The sequence below is a fragment of the Pinus tabuliformis genome, chromosome J (genome assembly GCF_031772625.1).
Source record: "Pinus tabuliformis cultivar Carrire ecotype Pingquan chromosome J, CPIR1, whole genome shotgun sequence".
Classification (NCBI taxonomy): Eukaryota; Viridiplantae; Streptophyta; class Pinopsida; order Pinales; family Pinaceae; genus Pinus; species Pinus tabuliformis.
In genome coordinates, this window is record NC_142295.1 from 1,397,796,213 (window position 1) to 1,397,806,725 (window position 10,513).

Below are 10,513 nucleotides of genomic sequence, written 5' to 3' on the forward strand. Positions count from 1 at the left end.
ATGTGTTGTATTTCCTTCATTGGTGACTTCTTTCACAAGTCATGGATTTCCTCCTTAAATATTAAAGATTAATTCTTTAGTATATTTCAATATTTAATCTCTTGTACATAACTAGATAGTGAGGAAGACAAAGGATTTTAGATTAAATAATTGAACAAGAATACCTATAACAAGTTCAAAGATAACCTCTATAGGGTTTACTATGAAATGTCCATAATCATCGTCATTTTATGTTGGTAAAATAACCTTACCAAAAGTTTCATCATGTTATTAGTAATTCCATGGAATGAAAAATAATGTTCAGTCTATCAAGCCCAATATTTGGGTTCAACGTCAATCCTATCCATATCCACCTTACGAAAGTGGTGCCATTGTTATTATCAAGAAAGGTTGTTATATTATCTGTGTAACCACTTAATGAGGTTTCTTCCTAAGAGGGATCATTGTGATGCTCAATATCGCATCCAAATTGCAGATATTATTCTAAAGTTTTCCATCGTAAAGTTTATTTCATCCTTATTTTCTCCTAGATTTGGTTGTGCTAATGGAAAAAAAATGATTGTATTAACAATTGAGACCGATATCCTTTCGGGATGGTGATTTCGATCGGTATGCAGGCCCGATTTCCACTCAAAATGTTTTCTCCTCATAAGGAGACTTCTTAATTTTATTTACTAATCCTAAATGCAATTTGAGACAACATAAATAGAATAAAGGAAACCAATCTATCTTGTTTAAGAGAAGGAACAATCACACTCTCAACCAAGAATAAGATGCAAAGAGAATGGACCAAAATTAAACTGTAGGTTATAATGAGCTAGCAAATCATAGAATCATTTTGATATGATCTGCAACAATTAAAGAAAATGTGTGTATGTGATTATACAATAAACATTTATCAGATCCTCACTAGTACATACTTAGATTCAAATACTCATAAATAAATTTAGGATTAGATATGCCATTTTATCATGGAAATAATTCACTAACAATACAAATTAAAACAAAGAAAATCATATTATTACTCTACTAAAAAAGGATTAGCCAACATATCCAATCCTACTTGAATTTGTCACTCAATTTTGATCTCAATCCAACCAACAATGGAAAGGTAGCTCTCCACTTGTTTAAATAAGCATAAATTGACATGAAATTAATAACAACATGAAAATAATACCATAAAAAATTATTTTATATTAGTATTGAATCAAAATTGAACATCAACAAAATATGTCATTCAACCATTAACTCCTACAACTGTGTACAAGAGTCACAGATCTGATTATGATTTTCATAGTACAAAAAATTAAAGAATGTTCATGATAGCATGAACTTCTTGAAGCTATAATGTATCTCCTTTGATTGGGTATATCAAGAAGCCAATATCCTTCAAGTGACCTCTCTATTATAGTGGAACATACTTCTCCTTTTTATGAAATTGGAACCCCCTCTCTTCTACCATTCTCCATTATGTAATCATAAAACTTAATTCAAAATAGACTTGTTTCAAGACAATTCATGAAGGAGTTTTTTTCTTTTTTTGGGAGCTGAAGAATCCCCTTTTTTTCTTTAAAATTGAAAGTTGTGAATAATGGGACTCCAAGTGGTAACAAACTTCCAAAATCCCTACAAAAAATTTCACAAAATTAACATTGAAAACATATTAAAATCAAAAGCAAAACCCAAATCTAAAAATTATTAAAACTATTCATTCAAAGAAAATAAATTAAAAATTGAATATAGATCCCTAAATATGAGTTCAATTTTTATTTTTATTTTTTCATTATTGAAAAACACAAAATATTGTGATGAAATTCCAACAACAAAATGCCCCAATAGTCAAAATTTTTCTAAAAATTCACACAGGAAACTCAATTTGTTACAATTCCATAACCCCCTTTTATGATAAAGTTTTGGAGTGTGTGTATATAGATTTTATAAAATAAACCACCCCATATTGTTTTCCTGAGTTTATTCTTTCCAAATAGGTATCAGGGGCCTAATTTCATGCCCCATAGCCCAAGATATGACCTTTGAAAGATAAGGTCCTATAACTGCTAAGGTGTAATATGCCGAAAAAATTGTGGGTTTTATCGAATGGTTAAGTTTAATCCCATATGCATGGTATGGAATGGAATTTTTGTGTTTATATAGAATTTTGGGTTTAATATATTGTGTAAACACATTGTGAATAAATAGTGGAGAGGATAATAGGTAATATTTTGACCTAAAAATTAAGGGAAACAAACAATAAGTTGAAACATAAATCCATGTGGAGCATATGTGATCTTATGAAATGAGTGGGTCTCTCATAGTATTAAATAAGAATATAAAATACCATCATGAATTCATAAGTTAATAATATGGTAAGTAAGCCTTCTTGTGATAAACTTTCATGCCACCACACCTCCTTGGACCATGCCCATGCCAAAGAAGAGGTTCAATTTTAGATTGGTGCGGTGGGATGAGAAAATTATTGTGCTAAAATGGAAATATTTCAATCCCCTGGGCCTGTCAATTGACAAATCTTAGGACAAAAAGCGAAAATCATGTTTTATGCTACCCCTTCTATTGAAATATGCAGAGTGGTTCCCCTTTCGATGTATTCCTTGTTCCTTGTGCAAATAGTTTGTCCCTTATACTATGCAGTGCTTCATCTAACAATGGATCATCAAATTTAAACTTAAATGTTAATACGAAATTTCATGTTGTTTCTATCCGATCTACAGTACCTCACCATAGTATACCAATTCTAGGGCAAAGTGTCTAAGGTATGTACAAAATGATATACCCACTCAAGTTCTAGATCCTTCTCCTCTTTCAACCCAACAATATATTTATCTAGGCGAGTGGTTGAGGAATCATTACTAGTGTCACATTCTTCATAACCCCCAACATCCAATCCAAACTGAATCTACAATATGTGCCTACACCATTTCTAAGTTTTTGTGTTCCCCTTATGTGTTTACTACTAGCATGTTGGAGTGGATTTGAGAGAAATATGTAGTGCTAGAAGTGTAAGGTGAACTAGCACCTACACTTCAAATTCCGTAACAAGAATAAAAATGCTTGTGAGTCCATCAAACTGGGGAGGTTCCCAAGCTTCCATACTGATCCACTCTACTGAACTTTTATATGTCAATATTTCCTCATTGAAACCTCATGGTGGTACTACTTCTAATTCTCTAATAGGTCATCCCAGTTTGACGAACAAGAATTTATATTATGCCAACTCAGCATACCATCTTTTGTCATGTTAACATAGTCATGAGACCAAGATATTATGTTATAAATGTTATCTATGTATATTTTTCACATATTTTGTTGAGGTTCTCTCTCATAGGCTCGACGTAGCATTCCCCTTCCTTAGGGTCCAAGGGTGAAACAACTCGTAGATGTCTAGACTTAAATGTCATCTAATGTTTCTTCAAATTGTTAATAACTTGACTGTCAAAATCCCACTCGATACCAAGCAACATTGGATAAGGGTATGTGTCGTCCACGTTCCCAATGATTTCAATGTCTACTAGACTCCTTACTCTATCGATCTTGACTTCAACATTTTTTGATCATCCAATGGGAAATATTCTATATTGATTGGAATGCCGCAGTTGAATCAACAAGCACATGAGCTTTGACATACCCAATAGTTCCCATGTCTTTTTTCGTATAATATTTACATCAATCCCAAATCTAATATAATATTTTCTTTGTTGTAGTCTGCAATCTAGGCATTGAAGTGAAATTCTCTATTTTTCACCTCCTATGCAACACTTTCCTTACTATTCTCTAAGGTACCTTTGTGGGATGAGTTTCCTTCTCTTGTGGAGTTATCGGTTCTTTCCTAAACTCAACGATAAATCATCCTACTTAGTTTCTATAAAGCATGCTCATTGTTCATCGAAACCAAATTTTCAATTTTTTTTGAATGGGTCTTACCTCTAAATGAGTTAATTCATGTGGAGGATTTTAATAAATAGGGGGAGGCTACTCTTAAATTGGTTTCCCACGCGAATACCTTGTCAAGTGATCCGGACTTAAACAGGAACGCACCAAATTAGAGAGATAACCATAAACACAGATATGCAACGGAAATAATACTTCATTTCATTAATGTAAAATATTGAAATATGCTTACAAACAGTAATGGAAATAAACTAGCTAGGGCGATGATAGCTTATCTCTGAGAAGAGATGTGGTGGCTACATGCCTCTGAACTGTGTTACAATGAGGATCGAAGGCCTATTTATTGTTGAGAAACAATGGAAAACCCTTAACATTCCAAAACCTAACCCTAGAAGATGAAACGCCAAACTGTGGGCCTGTTTGGGTAAATTGGTACACCAACTTCCCGGGGTCGTAACTTTGGCATACGATCTCTATTTGACGCGTACAATAGCTCGTTAGAAAGATATATCCGAGCACTACCACTTTGGGAGGAAACATGGGTCCATGGACCCAAGAAACGTGGGTCCATGGACCCATGTTGCCCCAGATTTCCCAAAAAACGTCGTTTAGGGCCTCAAAACGGCTCCGAAAGTTCAGGACCCAAAAAACTGCTAAAAATAGTAAGTTGTGCTACAATTAAGGAAATTGAAAATGCTGAGAGAAACAATGGTGGGGGTCTAGGTGGACTTGGCAGGTGGCCACCAATATCCACCTGGATCATTCCTCCCCCCTTAGGAAGCAATGGTCCCCATTGCGTTGAGTTCCTCCATGAGATGAGGAAACTTTCGCTGAACTTGTTCCCTGGTGAGCCACCTGCCCTAGTGAAGGAGTGGGCTTGCTTTGACAACTCGATACAGTTGGATATTCTGTTGGCGAGTGTTCTTGATCTATGTGTCCATAATCCCATTAGTTGCAGCTTGTTCCATACAATCTGGGTTTAATTTTGTGGGTGTGAGCTGTTCTGCAATGTCAGATGTGTCTAGCAATGGTGGAAAGTATGGCCGAAGGCAGTCCACATTGAACACTGGGTGCAGGCCAAGGAATGGGGGAATGCTGAGCTCAAATGCATTGTCTCCCATAGCCTTAGTAATGGTGTAAGGACCATATCGGAGTGGTCTCAGTTTCCGATAGGCTCTAGTAAGGCGTTCCTTTTGCAAATGCAACCAGACTTTGTCGCCCACCTGAAACTTGTGTGGCACCCGATGTTGATCATGTCGCTGCTTGTACTTGGCATTTGATTTCTCCAGAACTTCATGGACCTGCTGGCGAATATGTTGGATGCGCTCAATGAAGCTGCTGGCCTTATCTGTTTAGGATTGGACATGAGCTGAATTTATGTGAGTAGCTGCAAGTGGCATGGCCACATCAATGGGGCATAGTGGCTAGAATCCCAAACCCACCTGAAAAGGGCCATGGCCAGTGGAGCTGTGAAGAGCTCGATTGTAGCTGTGCTGAACATAGGGGAGGCTCTCGTCCCATGTGCGTGGATGCTTTGAGTTATACATGCGCAGAATGTGCACAATCATCCTATTGACAACCTCTGTCTGGCCATCAGTTTGAGGATGGAAGGCTGTGGACTTCGTGAGTTTGGTGTCCAGCATTGACCAGAGACTGGACCAAAAGGTGCTGAGGAATCGACTGTCCCGATCTGAGATGATAGACTGTGGGATCCCAAAGTGCACCCACACTCATTCAAAGAAGAGTTTAACAGTGCCTTCTGCTGTGATATTCTTCTTGCAGGCCGCCATAATGGCCATCTTTGAGAACTTGTCGACGACCACAAAAACACAGTCATTTCCATGCTTAGTGCAAGGAAGGCCTGAGATGTAATCCATTGAGATGGATTCCTAAGGTCGACTAGGGGTAGGCAACGGGGTATAGAGGTCGTGCTTCTTGATGGTCGGTTTGGCAATGGCACAGGTAGTACATGATCTGATGTACTTCCCAACATCCTGTCGAAGATTTGGCCAATAGAAATAATTTTGTAGTACTGCCACTGTTTTCTCGACCCCGAAATGCCCAGCATCCCGACTGTAGTGTGCTTCCCAAATCATCTTGGCACGTTCGCTTGAAGGAACACAAAGGTGACCCAGGTGGCATAACAGGGCATCCTGGAGGTGAAAATATAGAACATGCCGACCCTCCAAGAGTGTCTGGTATGTGTGGCCGAATTCTGGGTCACTTTTGTAGAGAAGTGGCCAATCAGAAGTCTCGTGCCCACAAGAGTTGAGCACGGTGGTTAACACCACAATCAGTGGTCGACTAAGGCAATCTGCAACATTATTGGTGCTGCCCTTCTTATACTTGATATTCAAGTGGAACTGTTGCAAGTATGTAGACCACTTCTGATGGCGATCATTCTGCAATTTCCCTTGGGTCTGTATGAACTACAGGGGTTAGTGGTCTGTGTGGATGACCGTTTCCTTCCCCAAAATGTAATGCTTCCATTGTAGGCAGACCTGCACAATGGAATACATCTCTTTATCATAAGTGGGGTACTTCTGGATTGTGTCTGAAAGTGTTTCACTGTGATATGCCACTAGATGTCCATGTTGAGTAAGGACTGCCCCAATAGCATAGTCAGAGGCATCTGTCTCGACCTCAAATAGTTGTTGTAAATCTGGTAACGCGAGCACTGGTGCCGTGCAGAGGCTATCCTTCAACTCTATGAATGCCTTCTGTTGAGATTTAGACCAAAAGAATTTTTCTTTCGCCCCTCCCTTGGTGACTTGACTCAAGGGCCAAGTAATATGAAAAAACCCCAACACGAACCTGCGGTAGAAGTTGGCAAGACCTAGAAAGCTACGGAGCTCTTTTAGAGTGGTTGGAGATGGCCAATCCCGAATGACTTGGATCTTGGCTGGATCCACATGCACCCCCTGTTCATTAATGATTTATCCCAGATACTGAACCTGGGTCATGCCATAAGTGCATTTCTCCAAATTGGCACATAGCTTGTGTTGTCGTAATGTTTGGGGAACCTGTCGGATGTGGTGGAGGTGCTCCTCCCAACTCTGGCTGAAGATTAGAATGTCATCCAAGTATACTACTACAAATGAGTTGGTGAATGGCCGCAAGATGTCATCCATTAGCCTGATGAAGGTTGCAGGAGCATTTGTCAATCCGAAAGGCATAACCAACCATTCAAACAGGCCCTCCTTGGATTTGAAGGCAGTCTTCCACACATCAGAGGGTTCAATTGGTACCTGGTGATATCCTGACTTCAGATCGATCTTGCTAAAATATTTCGCCCCCTTTAGTTGGTCCAGGAGGTCATCAATCCACAGGATCGAGTACCTATTAGGGACAATGATCTTGTTCAGCGCCCGATAGTCAATACAGAGTCTCCACGTCCCATCCTTCTTCTGTACCAACACGATTGGGCTCCCACAAGGCGATGAACTCGGACGAATGTGACCTTTCTGCAGGAGCTCCTGAATCTGCCTCTTGATTTCATCGTTCTCCAGAATGGAGTGCCGATAAATTGGTCCATTGGGTAGCAGCACACCTGGGGTCAGATCGATGGAGTGCTTGACCTGACAGTGCAGAGGAACCCCTGCGGGGGAGGTGAAGATGTCCTCGTACTCCTCCACGACCTTGTCCATCTGTAGTTGTTGTGCAGGGGGGCCCTGTCTGGAGGCCGCGGCCACTGTCTTCTTCTTTTCTTGAGGGCGTATCATCAGGAAAACAAATTTCCTGGTTTTGGAAATGAACTTACTGCATTGTTTTGTAGTAATCAAAGAGATGGCGGTAGGTAGTGCTACCTCTGGTATCCTGTACCACTTATTTCACAATGTAATAATAATAGCGCGGGGCCTTGATTCATACACAGCATGTCGCTTCCACAAGTATGGCTGTCCTAATAATACATCACAAACTTTGAGGGGAGCAATGTCACACAATACCTCATCCGTGAAGGGCTTGATGTTGTATGGAAAGTGAAACTGTTGGCTCACGCGAAGATCTCGTCCTTGGTGAAGCCACCCAATGGTGTATGGTTGTGGATGTGCTGTGGTCGGTAAGCCCAACCGCTTCATGACCTCTGCCGAAATGAGGTTCTTTTGGCTCCTGCTATCAACAATGAACTGTATTGGGGAGCCCTTTACCCACATCTGGGAGTGGAAGAGACGCTCCTCCTCCTCTGGATCTTCGGGTTCATTTTTCTAGATCTTGGTGGTAGCAACAATGGCGTTGGGATCTACATCAATGATCTGCGTCCCTTTGTCATTCCCCTTATCGGGTTCTGACTCAGAGTCGGAACATGCATCTGATTCTGAAACCTTTAGCTCAGTCACCAGTGACTGCTTGGCCCGACACTCACTTGTGTTGTGAGTGGAGCTCTTATGGAACTCACACCATTTTCCCGTGTCCTTTTTCGGCTTCGCGGTGCTGTTCTTTGCTTGCAGCTTCAGCGGGTTGTCTTGGGCTGCCCCGCCTTGGCTTTGTCCTTTGTTCTGTGGTTTAGGGGCACCTTTCCCCTACTTTAGATTCGCAGATCCAAAGTCTCACTTCTTTTGTTTAAACTTCTGCTTGACCTTGATGGCATATCGGTATGCTGTGCCGAGTGAGGAGATGTTCAAGAATTGTATTTCTTCTTGGATGTACTTGTGCAGGCAGCCACGGTATTTGAGTATCCAATGCTACTCCGAATCCTTGATACCCAACTTTGTGCGAAGGGTATGGAAAAGATTGGTGAACTTCGGCACGTCTTGGTCCCTTCCCTCCCACAGCGTGGTCCACTTTATGTATTCATCCTCATAGCTTCCGACAGGGTAGTACTGCTCCTTGATGGCATCCCGGAATGAATTCCAGGTGGGTGCGGCTGAAAATAGTGAGCCAGTACTTTCATCCTTCTGCTTGCAGTAGGTTTCCCACCAATCCTTGACGTGGGGGGCTGCTTTGAGAAGAGCGAAAATAATCTTTTCCCAACTCGAAAATTCATGAACAGAAAAATAACTCTCTAGCAGATTTAACCATTTATCTACGGCATCTGCATCTATCTGACCCTCGAATATGGGGATTTCAAAATTAACTTGTACCTTAAAGGGCGTGGCGTTTCCAGAGTAGCTGCTGGAAGCTGATGCGTCGCTTCTGGGTAGCCGCTGAAGGATCTGGGCAAAGCTGTCCATCATCGCGTTCTGTTGTCGCTCGAGGGCTTCTGTGAGCAAGATTTTGATAGTATCTCCTGCCCCCTCGTCTTTCTTCTCATCCGCCACAGGAGGCCGTTAGGATTTGCGAGGCTGGTATTGCAAAGGTTCGACCAGTTCAAGCCCTAACTTCTTATATCCCGACCTTGTTGGGGACATGCAAAGAAAAACAGAGAAAAAGCAGACCGCTCTGATACCACTGATCCAGACTTAAACAGGAACGCACCAAATTACAGAGATAACCATAAACACAGATATACAGTGGAAATAATACTTCATTTCATTAATGTAAAATACTGAAATATGCTTACAAACAGTAATGGAAATAAACTAGCTAGGGCGATGATAGCTTATCTTTGATAAGAGATGTGGTGGCTACATGCCTCTGAATTGTATTACAATGAGGCTCGAAGGCCTATTTATTGTTGAGAAACAATGGAAAACCCTTAACATTCCAAAACCTAACCCTAGAAGATGAAACGCCAAACTATGGGCCTCGTTTGGGTAAATTGGTACACCAACTTCCCGGGGTCGTAACTTTGGCATACGATCTCCGTTTGACGCGTACAATAGCTCGTTAGAAAGATCTATCCGAGCACTACCACTTTGAGAGGCAACATAGGTCCATGGACGATGTTGCCCCAGATTTCCCAAAAAACGTCGTTTAGGGCCTCAAAACGGCTCCGGAAGTTCAGGACCCGAAAAACTGCTAAAAATAGTAAGTCGTGCTACAATTAGGGAAATTGAAAATGCTGAGAGAAACAATGGTGGGGGTCCAGGTGGACTTGGCAGGTGGCCACCAATATCCACCTGGATCATCAAGCTTGACGCACCCCATTCAACTAACAGGGAATTTATTCTTGCATCCTTATAGGCTTATTTTTCGCTGCTAGGGTAAAAACTTGGAGGAGGATTTGCAACCTTCCAAACCCACTTTTCAAGTTGTTTAGGATGATTCATAACATCCATAACAATTTTGGTTCATTGTCTTATCATTGTGAAAAATTGAGGGCAGTCTCATCGAGCTTCAACTATAACCATTTGTACATTTCATTATCATTTCTCCTACTAGCTTTCAAATAATGATGGAAAGTATTTTATAGCATGGTCCACTGTCTACAATATGTTTAACTAGTTTGGGGGTTTAGACAACCTCTTGATAGATGTCCCGATTGTCTAGAGTTGCAACAGATCATCTACCTGTTGCCACAACCAAATCCTACTCATCTTCTTGCAGTTGAGCCCTATGCTCTCCCGGATTGTCCTTGTGCTCGAGTTTGCATAGTATAGTCTCTGGCTTAATATTTTTGTTTTCTATGATAGCCTCTCTTCATCACCCGGAGATGGACGCTGTCGGAAGTCCTCTTATGCATCAACTCTAGTGCATGGAATGAATGAATGTCATGTCTAATAGACTC